An 11,486-nucleotide genomic window follows, 5' to 3' on the forward strand; every position below is an offset into this window, starting at 1 on the left:
ACCACCAATCACATCGTGAAGTCAGCAGACGACACAACGGTGGTGGGGCTCATCAGAGACAACAACGACCTGGACTACAGAGAGGAGGTGGAGCAGCTGGTGGGCTGGTGCAGAGAAAACAGCCTGATCCTGAATGAGGAGAAGATGAAGGAGATCATCGTCGACTTCAGGAAAAAACAGCCTCACCACGCTCCACTGATCATCAACAGCTCAGCTGTGGAGGTGGTCAGCACCACCAAATTCCTGGGGGTCCACATCACAGAAGACCTCACCTGGACTATGAACACTACGGCACTGGTCAAGAGGGCACAGAAGCGCTTGTACTTCCTGCGGAGGATGAGGAGAGCCCACCTGCCCCCACCCATCATGAGGACGTTCTACAGGAGCACCATAGAGAGCATTCTGACAAGCTGTCTCTCTGTGTGGTGTGGAGGCTGCACCGCCTCCGATTGGAAGAACGTGAGGAGAGTGGTGAGGACAGCAGAGAGGATCATAGGGGCTCCTCTTCCCTCCATTCAGGACATTTCATCTCAGCGCTGCATGTCCCGTGCCCGTAACATCATCAATGACCCATCACACCCCCACCATGGACTGTTCTCCCTGCTGCCCTCTGGGAAGAGGTTTGCAGCATCCGCTGCAGGTCCACCAGGTTCTGCAACAGCTTTTTCCCTGCTGTCATCAGACTGTTGAACACTAGAACTGTTGAGCTCTAAACTGAACTCTGCATCACACATTCACAGAACTGTACTTTATGACACTACGGACCTCTATCTTGCACTATCTCGCACTACCAACTTTACTGAACTTGTATAAACCCTTTAAATAGAAGTTTAATACATGGTTTAGCATTCCTCTGCACACTCTTGAATACTGTTTTGCCTACTTGCACTATTGCATAATTATCACTGCTGCACTTTATACTTATTTTTAATATATATATATATATATATATATATATAGTATATATGTATATATATATATTTTCATAGGATATGTTACTTCTATTCAACTGCAATATCACTACTTTGTTGTAAGACGTATGCAACGGAATTTCGTTTTGTATGCACCATGTGCAGACAAGATGACAATAAAGTTTGTCTAAGTCTAAGTCATGTCAGGTCAGCTGTCTGGAGAGAGAGAGAAGTCAGGACCTGCGGGCGGAGCACCACCGTGCCACCGCCGCCATGACGGAACTCAAAAGCAAACTCCATGAGGAGAAGCAGAAAGAGTTAGCCATTACCAGGGAGACATTACTGCGGCAGCATGAAATGGAGCTGATGAGAGTGATCAAAATCAAAGATGGAGAGATCCAGCGACTGAATGCCTTGGTCCTCAGCCTGAGGGACGGCTCCATGGACAAGGTGATCCGCTCTATCCGTGTCTGACTATCCGCACGCCACGTCGGGCTTCGATGCGGCCGCTACCGTATTGTGTAGCTTGTCCCCAGTAAGCGTCGCGGCGCTCCGTTGCGGTCTCAACGGCCCGGTGTGGCGCAATGTCTGCTCAGGTGAGGAGGGGGGGCGCTTTGCTGGCGGAGGTGGAGGAGACGCGGCGGTGTCGGGAGACCGAGCGGTGTCGCCTCCACCAGGAGCGCGGAAGAAGCCCTGGCAGCGGCCCAGCAGGCCTGGCAGTCCCGAGCGGCCGAGCTCCGATCGGCTCATCACCAGCATCGGGAGGAGCTGAGCCGAACCAAGAGAGACTGCGAGAGGGAGATCCGCCGACTGGTAGGACTGATCAGATGCGCGGTGCGTGGCTATGTTCCCAATTTCGTTGTATACCTGCAGTGCAATGACACCTAAGGCATTCTATTCTATTCTATTTCACAAGAAGAAAATGTCCGGTTGCTCGCTTCGCTTTTGTCACAGCAAAGGTGTTCTAGTCGATTCCAGAAAAAAATTGGCCGGTTGCTCTCTTTGTTTTTGTCACAATTCTGGCAAATGAGTTTGCCCGCCTGCCTGAGCGCTCCCCGTTTGTACATCCAGACGGATGAGATCAAGCTGAAAGACAGAGCGGTTAGTGTTTTGGATGAAGCCCTGGGGCCGGCCACGTCCACCGCCTTCAGCTGCAGACTCAGGCTGCCGAGCAGCAGATCGCTGCCCTGAGGGATTCCCAAAGGGCGGGCCTAAACTACCCTGGAAGTGGGGTCAACGCCGCTACTAGCAATCCTCTTCATTGCGTAAGCCACCTCATCACACACTTGCAGTACGCATGACTTAGTTCGTTGCTGGAGGAAGGTAGCACAAAAACAGTTTTGAACTTTGAACGAGTGCTTGTGTGTGTGTGTTGCGGGGCGTTTTCAGTCTCAGGAGGATCGGGACACGCGACGGTTTCATCTGAAAATCGCTGAGCTCAGCGCAGTCATCAGGAAACTGGAGGATCGAAACGCCCTGCTTTCTGAAGAGCGCAATGAACTGGTAATTTATTGACGGCACGCTTGAAGGTTTGCGCTACGTTTGATGCGCGCCATCCAGCGAGGCACCCATTGCGCTTGCTTATTAGTTGAGCGGCGCAGCGAGTCGGTTGCCTGGTAGATGTCTTTTATTGGGAGCCAAAGCCACGATTCCGTTCAAACCGATGCAAAAGGAATGGATACGTTCTGGCCCGCGTGTTGTGCGTCTTTCACATCCCGCACTTCATGCTTGCAGCTAAAGCGACTGAGAGAAACAGAAAGCCAGTTTCTGCCACTCCTGTACAAAAACAAACGCCTGAGCAGGAAGAATGAAGAACTCTCGCTGGTGCTGTGTCGCCTTGAAAACAAAGTGCGCTTTGTCACCCAGGAGAACGAGGAGATGGCAAGCTTGGTAAGTCGACGCGGACAACGGCGGCGTGCCAACAGAGTCCACTGCATTTGTGTTCCACAGAGAAGGCCTAGTTCGCTCAATGACCTGGACCGCGGTTGCGGCCAGCAGGACGGTGAAATGGAGTTCCTTCAAGTTGTGGAGCAGCGGCACATCATCGACGACTTGTCCAAGGTCTTCAGGCAGGCGACTCGGTGCACGTACGGCAGCGCCGCGCTCGCTCGCTGTCGCCAGGAAACCTTTTCCGTCCAAAGCTTGGCCGGCGGCCGCCATCCAAAAAATTGGCCCCTTAAATTCCGACCTTTCAAGCAGGAGCATTGTGCGCACGCGTTTGAACACGCTTTAGACTTGTTTTGCCGTTTTCAGCAGCTCAAAGCTCCCGTTTTGTCAGCGCCTTTGCCACTCGCTGTGCGCTGAAAACGACGGACTTGCCCGGCTGCTCAGCCCGTCAACCATGAGCCGCGAGCGCGACGTCATTGTCCGTAGGCAGCTAGTGGCAAAATGCACCCTGTTAGAGTTGCGCTCGCTCCAACTTATTTTGCAAGAACCACACGGGAGACAAGTAAGTTCTTTTGGACACCTGCAGGTGGAGAGTCCATCCGTTGTACGAATGAAGTCTGACTCTCGGCTCCTGCACGAGCATTTTAATTAAGAGAAACAGGGTGGGTGTAAGAGTGGATTGAATAGAGGAAGCCCTTGACCTCTAGTCAAAACATAGCAAGGGGTGTTTTACGACTTTGTGTAGGAAGGGATAAGCGATAGGGATAAATAAGGGATAAATAATATTATTTATTACAGGTCGCAGTCAAAGTCAAAGCAACACAATGATACGATAAAGATAATCTGGAAAACCCTGACACACCCTGTAGTTGTCACTTTTGGAAAAGACGAGCGTCCCTCCAATCATCGCCGGTGACGTGTTTTTCAGGCTCTGGAGACAGGAGCTCATGTCAGAAATGTCATTGTGAGTCGCGTTTGTTTCTGCGCCGGAGCCGTTTGTTCCCTTTGCATCCAAAGAATCTCAAAGGCGGATTATTTGTGTCGACAGGAGAGAGATTTGCTGCTACGATACCGACGTCGAGAATCTCTGAGGAGGAACAAAGCGTGAGGTCCTGCAAGGTGAGTCTGTTTGTTTGCGGCTGCTTGGTGTTGCGCAAGATGAAATGGCCTTTTTCTCGCTATCGTTCCTCTCGTCGATTCATCGTGAGGTGTCGCTTCAGTTTGTTCAGAGAGATGTTTGCTTCCGCGCCCGCAGGTCATCGAAACATTTTACGGCTACGACGAAGACGTGTTGGTGGACTCGGACGGATCGTCCTTGTCTTTTCACACCGACAGAACCCCCGACACGGAACCCGAAGAGGTAGCCCGCCATTTCTGCCAGCGTATTGACACCAAACATTCCTCTTCAGCCTGGAATCGGACTCGTCTTTGCGTCGCGGGTGCTTTGTCGCCGGTCTGACTGATTCTGGTACTAGTGCTGTGTTGCATTGGTGTGTGCATGAAGAGGCGGAGCTTCGCTACCGCCAGCTGACGCAAGAATATCAAGCGCTGCAACGAGCCTACGCTCTGCTAGCCCAGACCAGCGAAAGGGGACTACGACGCCGAGAAGGAGATCAAGGTGGCGCCCCTTCCCGCAACCCCCGGCCGGGTCGCAGCCTCCCCGTTCTCACCCAGCCTCGGGTGTTCTCTGGTCTGAAAGGAGGAGGAGGAGCCTCCCTCCTCCTCCTTTCAGACCAGAGAAAAGCTGATGGTAGAAATGGGTCACTATCAAAGCAGAGTAGCAGATCTGGAGTCAGCGCTGAAGCAACAAGGACAGGTAAGCTCATCAATGAGCACACCTTTTTCTCAGACAAAATAGCTACATTCTTCAGTCACTCATCCGTCTGGCATTACTGGACCAACCCCCCCCCCCCCCCCCGAACGTGGCTGGGAAAATGCGGAGAAAAGCAAATGTCATTTTCCAGTCAACCAAAGAATTTGTGGATGAAAATGACACAACATTCCAAAGCTGTCCACGCGTTTGTCTCTTCTAGAATGTCAAGTGGGTGGAGGAGAAGCAGCTGCTGCGTCAGAGCAATCAGCAGTTGGCCGAAAAGGTGACGGAAAGAAAGGCGCTGGGCGGAGTCGCTTGGCGTCACACCTGTCGGGAAGCCCCGCAGATGAGGTCTGACTGTCTTTTCAGGTCAGGCGGATGGAGGCGGAAGAAGCGCGTCTGAAAGAGCACATCCAGGATATCCGAGACCAAAACGAACTGCTTGAGTTCCGCATCCTGGAGCTGGAGGTGGGAAGACTCGCACAAGCGTGTTGAGGCCAGAGATGTGACGGACGGACGGACGGACGGACGGACGGATGCATGCCTCTGCCTTTCAGGAGAGGGAGTGGCGCTCCCCCGTCTTGAAGTTTCTGCAAGTCCGTTTCCCAGACGGCCTCAGCCCTTTGCAGATCTACTGCGAGGCCGAGGGCGTGAGCGTACGTAAGGCGTCCCTCGCAACCCTAACCTTAACCCGAGGTCCCAGAACACCTTACATTGCTCCTTGCGCCTTTCCCCCGGACATCGTCATCAGTGATCTGATGAAGAAGCTGGACATCCTGGGCTATAACGCCGTAAGTGTATGTCGAACTCCTTATGTTCGCACTCCACGAGACTCGGCGGCTCAAATGTGACTTTTGGAAGGCTTTGCGCTGAAAGAAGCTTGTTGACGCTGTGCCTTTGGGCTCTTGCAGAATCTCACCAACGAGGAGCAGGTGGTCGTGATTCACGCCAGGACCCTTCTCACCCTAGCCGAGAAGGTAACGCGCACGTCCACGCACGCTCTCGCATTCTGCTTATGTGACAGCAGCCTTTCCTCAGTGGTTAGAATACATCAAAGTGACCAAGTCAGCACTTCAACAGAAGATGTTGGACATTGAAAGTGAGAAGGTAGACAGACACGCGACATCAGCCAAGGGGAACTCCGGCAATGTGCCCCAACAATTCTGACCTTGAGCTGTGCTAGGATATGTTCTGCAAGCAGAAGGGCTACCTGGATGAAGAGTTGGACTTCAGGAAGTGTTCCATGGACCAGGCTCATAAGGTAAGCCGCCCTCAAATCTCCCGCCGGACCACTGATGGACGAGGATTGCGGCCCAGAGGATCCTGGAGCTGGAGGCCATGTTGTACGAGGCGCTACCGCAGCGGGACTGCCCCGCCACGGACGGCGAAAAAGCCAGCCACGCTGGCGTGAATGACGTGCTGACGGCGGATCAGAGAGAAGAGCTTAGGAGCGCCGTGGACCAATGGAAGCGAGCCCTGATGTGCGAGTTGAGGGAGCGCGACGCTTGCATCCTCCAAGAGAGAATGGATCTGCTGCACAGCGCGCAACAGGTAAGGGCCCAAAGCCAGCCCGGCACTTACTTGCACGCTTACTGGCTTTTGAATGCCACTTTCCATTTGTCCGTCCTAGAGGAACAAAGAGCTGAAAGAATTCATCGAAGCTCAGAAGAGACAAATCAAACAATTGGAGGAGAAGTTTCTGTTTCTCTTTCTATTCTTCTCCTTGGCCTTCATTCTGTGGCCCTAACACCAGCTGGTGAGTGAGCTCCAGCGGCACCGCACTCGACACCTCCGATACACTGCCAGCCGGTCTCAGACGTTGGCAGACGCTCCGATGCCAACGTATACCCCCCGCCACGGTGACAGAGGCACCGCGTCACACCGGCGCTCATCCAATCAGAAGGCAGGAAAAGCAAATTCACATGCAGGGCACTTTTGAACCAGAAGAGAGCGCCACAAAAAACGGTTGTTGCCCCAAACGCGCACTAAAAAGGGTCAGAATAACAAGAGTCCCACTGGCCAGCCGGGGCCACCCGTCCAGCTGTTTCTTCAGGGGGGAAAAAAATTGGAGTCACCGGTGAGTACATTTTGCATTTAGCTCTGCTTTTCTGCTTCTGTCTTCAAGTGTGTGGCATCCTGCGATCAAAGAGTCAGCCAACCCCAAAGCGGTTGACCTCAACGTCCCACCACCATGCCTACCAGAGCAGGTGACGTGATGCTTTGGACATCCTTCCGTCTCAGATGCCCAAAAGTACTCTTTGCCACATCTGCGGCAATACGGTGTCTTTTCAAAGGTGCAAATAAATCCAGCGTGGGCGGAACACGCACGTCTTCGGTTTTTCCCGCTTTGTTTGTGTGACAGCTGTTGTGAAAATTTTATACAAATAAAGTTGTATAGTACAGGTTTGGCCAAGCCGCAACTCCCGAACCGCATGCGGCTCTTTTATGTTCATATCAACATTTGTGTGTGTGTGTGTGTGTGTGTGGGGGGGGGGGGGGGGGGGGGGTTGTGCGTGTTGGCTTCACTTGAGTTCAATTTGGTATTTTGGTCAAAAGCGCATGTGGTGAAATTCCACAAAGTAGGATGGGCAAACACATTTCTTTAAACTATGAGTGTCAATTGGGCTCTCGAAATGGCAGGGAAAAGATGCACAGCAAAACGAAAATACGTAGATGAACACAGGACGTTTTAATCAGAGTGGGAAAGTTTCTATTTTTTGTTGAACGTGATGGCAAACCATTCTGCCTGATATGTCAGACCTCAGCGCATTTCAAAGATTCAAATCTTCAGCGCCATGCACTTGAGCTCACTCCATGCTAACATTGATCAGGCGTCGAACCCGCATCATCATGCTTAAGAGGTGGCCATGCTAACCAGTGCGCCATTATGTCAACGCATAATAACTAAGTCTACTGGTCAAAACAGCGGTTACTATATGACGTCGCTACGTCGTGGTCACGTGACGCAGACAAGACGTCAATGGACGTGGGCAGAGTTAACTTGTTTAAAAGGGAGTAGGCAGAAGAAATATTTAATTTATTTAAATCTATTTTGAGTGCACACCATTATGCCAATGCATAACAACTGTAAATCTACTAAACAAAACAGCGGTTGCTATATGACATCTGCCACGTCGTGGTCACGTGACATACGTGACGTCGATGGGCGTAACTTTCGCCGGAATTCAAATCCGCGGGGAGAGTTAACTTGTTTAAAAGAGAGTGGGCAGAAGAATTATTTAATTTATTTAAATCTATTTGGTGTGTGCGCCATTATGTCAATGCATAACAACTGTAAGTCTACTAAACAAAACAGCGGTTGCTATTTGACGTCTGCCACGTCGTGGTCACGTGACGCGGACGTGACGTCGACGCCTACTTTACATCCCACCGATCACAGGACTCCTCGGCTGCATAACCGTGCCCCCTTCCCAACCAATCGGATTTGCTATACGCGAAAACGACGCCAATGGAAAGAGCTTCCGCCCAAATTTAAATCCGTGGGCGTGGCTCGCAGCAGGAAGTAGGAAAATGGCGGCGATGTTGACAAAGACACAGCGGATGGTAACATACGACTAACAAGAGAAATATTTTTATTTTCTGCTTGCAACTGGACCGTCCAGAGCGTACACGGTAAGTACAACTCATCGTTTTTAAAAAGAAGTACTTTTGTTGCCCTGAAAAGCGAGTGAGCGTGGCGTTTGTGGGGGACGTCGAATTTCGACGATTCTTTCTGGTCAACGGTTGTAAATGATTGTGTTGATTAAAAAAGAAAACTTGATGTAACTCTACTTTTAACTGCCGTTTCAGATAGATTTGGAATTGCATCACATCCAATTTTGCCTAGAGCGTACACGGTAAGTAACACTCGTTGTGTTTAAGGAGATTTACGTTTGTAATAGCAGAAGTGTAGCCGCGTTGCGTTGTACGTGTGAATGTTGGTCCGGGCGAAATGTTAATGTTTAATTTCATTCCTTTAGGTTCCACGGTGTTTGTTGGCTGCAAGTTTTCCACTGCAAGAAGAGGCTCATATCATTGACCAGGAGCGAGCTACAATGGTGAGTAGCCATAACATTTATGTTAAACACTTCCTATTTCATGTCTAACAGTACTTGATTTAACAAATAACCATAAATAAATACAGTGTGGGCACTGAAGTTAACATATGTGATTATACTGCCTAATCTGTCACCGAGTAGATTGTTGCAAAGTAATATAAGATCCAAAGTTGTAATTCAGAATAGTTTTCAAAAGAAGGCCATTAGAATTATATACAAGTCTGATTACCCCGAACAAGCTATTAATTAAATCACAAATTCTTCAATTCAAAGATTTGGTAGATTATCAGACAAATAATGTCTAACAGTAATTGATTTAACACATCACGATAAGTAGATTGAGTGTGGGCACTCTCAAGTTAACCTATGTGATTATACTGCCTAATCTGTTACAGAGTATGTTGTTGCCAAGTAATGTAGAATAGATCCAAAGTAGTAATCCAGAATAGTTTTGAAGAGGCCATTAGAATGATAAACAAATCTGATTACCTTGAACATAATAACAAGCTAAGTGTTTAATATGTCCTATGAAGTCAAAATTGGGCACCATCATGTGGTGAAATTTGGAATTGCATCACATCCAATTTTGCCTGGGAACAAACAGATTACATAAATCTTAGTTTTGAATAAGCCACTCCTTCTCAAACAAGTAAACTCTGCCCATTTTGCGCAGTAGATGTTCTGTTAATATCTAGTATTTATACAAAGTCATAATTTAAATTGCTTTCAACCTTCATTCATCGGTTCAACCAACATTACTCGCTCTTCTTACCAACTTGTATTGATTTAACTAAGCGTTTAATACTTCCTATCAGGTCTCAAATCGAGATTTGGCAAAATACAATTTCAGCAAATCCAATTTTGCCAGGGAACAAAAATAGATTAAATAAACTAAATAAGTCCTCTTCCCATTAAATAAATCAGAAAAGTCTGTCTTGTAACCAGTCCTCTTCAAACAAGTAAAGTCTGCCCATTTTGTGCCGTAGATTTTGTGTCTATGCCTAGTATTTAAACAAAATCATAATTTAAACGACTTCTTTCCTTCATTCACTTTGGAAATTTGGAATTGCAGCAAATCGAATTTTGGCAGGGAACAAAAATAGATCAATTAAACTAAATAAGTCTTCTTCCCATTAAATAAATTAAAAAAGTCTGTCTTGTAACCAGTCCTTTTCAAACAAGTAAAGTCTGCCCATTTTGTGCCGTCGATTTTGTGTTAATGCCTAGTATTTATACAAAATCATAATTTAAAGGACTTCATTCCTTCATTCACTTTGGAAATTTGGAATTGCAGCACATCAAATTTTGCCTGGGAAGAAAAGTAGATTAAATAAATTTAATAAGTCTTACTACTTCCCATTAAATAAATTAAATACGTCTTACTTGTTCCCACTCCTTTTCAAAACAGTAGTTTAAAACGAGGGCCCTTCACTCAATCTTTAACCCCAACCCCGCACGTTGTGTTGTATCTGTGAATGTTGGTTGTGGCCAAATGATAGTTTTCTTTCATTCGTTTAGGTTCCAAGAAAACTTGATGTAACTCTACTTTTAACTGCCGTTTCAGATAAGCGGGTATTACGTCGCAGTCAAATGCCGCGGATATGACGTAATTGCCCGAACCTCCGCCAAAATTCAAATCTGTTGGCGCGATGGCCGTGAGCCACTGAGCAGCGACGATTATCAACAGAAATATCTTTATTTTCTGCTTGCAACTGGACCGTCTAGAGCGTACACGGTAAGTAACACTCATTGTGTTTAAGGAGATTTACGTTTGTAATAGCAGAAGTGTAGCCGCGTTGCGTTGTACGTGTGAAAATTGGTCGAGGCGAAATGTTAATGTTTAATTTCATTCCTTTAGGTTCCACGGTGTTTGTTGGCTGCAAGTTTTCCACTGCAAGAAGAGGCTCGTATCATTGACCAGGAGCGAGCTACAATGGTGAGTAGCCATAACATTTATGTTAAACACTTCCTATTTCATGTCTAACAGTACTTGATTTAACAAATAACCATAAATAAATACAGTGTGGGCACTGAAGTTAACATATGTGATTATACTGCCTAATCTGTCACGGAGTAGATTGTTGCAAAGTAATATAAGATCCAAAGTTGTAATTCAGAATAGTTTTCAAAAGAAGGCCATTAGAATTATATACAAGTCTGATTACCCTGAACAAGCTATTAATTAAATCACAAATTCTTCAATTCAAAGATTTGGTAGATTATCAGACAAATAATGTCTAACAGTAATTGATTTAACACATCACGATAAGTAGATTGAGTGTGGGCACTCTCAAGTTAACATATGTGATTATACTGCCTAATCTGTTACAGAGTATGTTGTTGCCAAGTAATGTAGAATAGATCCAAAGTAGTAATCCAGAATAGTTTTGAAGAGGCCATTAGAATGATAAACAAATCTGATTACCTTGAACATAATAACAAGCTAAGTGTTTAATATGTCCTATGAAGTCAAAATTGGGCACCATCATGTGGTGAAATTTGGAATTGCATCACATCCAATTTTGCCTGGGAACAAACAGATTACATAAATCTTAGTTTTGAATAAGCCACTCCTTCTCAAAGAAGTAAACTCTGCCCATTTTGCGCAGTAGATGTTCTGTTAATATCTAGTATTTATACAAAGTCATAATTTAAATTGCTTTCAACCTTCATTCATCGGTTCAACCAACATTACTCGCTCTTATTACCAACTTGTATTGATTTAACTAAGCGTTTAATACTTCCTATCAGGTCTCAAATCGAGATTTGGCAAAATACAATTTCAGCAAATCCAATTTTGCCAGGGAACAAAAATAG

At 47.1% G+C, this 11,486-nt stretch overlaps 1 long non-coding RNA gene across 1 annotated transcript; it reads left to right on the forward strand.

The window, feature by feature from the left end:
* Nucleotides 1-8,307: 8,307 nt before the first annotated feature.
* LOC148378111 (uncharacterized) lies at nucleotides 8,308-10,329 on the forward strand. Its single transcript, XR_015856165.1, has 3 exons — nucleotides 8,308-8,468; nucleotides 8,592-8,669; nucleotides 10,234-10,329. It is a non-coding gene; the product is annotated as an uncharacterized LOC148378111 (long non-coding RNA).
* Nucleotides 10,330-11,486: the final 1,157 nt, after the last annotated feature.

The sequence above is a fragment of the Syngnathus floridae genome, unplaced genomic scaffold (assembly GCF_059516105.1).
Source record: "Syngnathus floridae isolate MCC-2025c unplaced genomic scaffold, RoL_Sflo_1.0 HiC_scaffold_64, whole genome shotgun sequence".
Taxonomy (NCBI): domain Eukaryota; kingdom Metazoa; phylum Chordata; class Actinopteri; order Syngnathiformes; family Syngnathidae; genus Syngnathus; species Syngnathus floridae.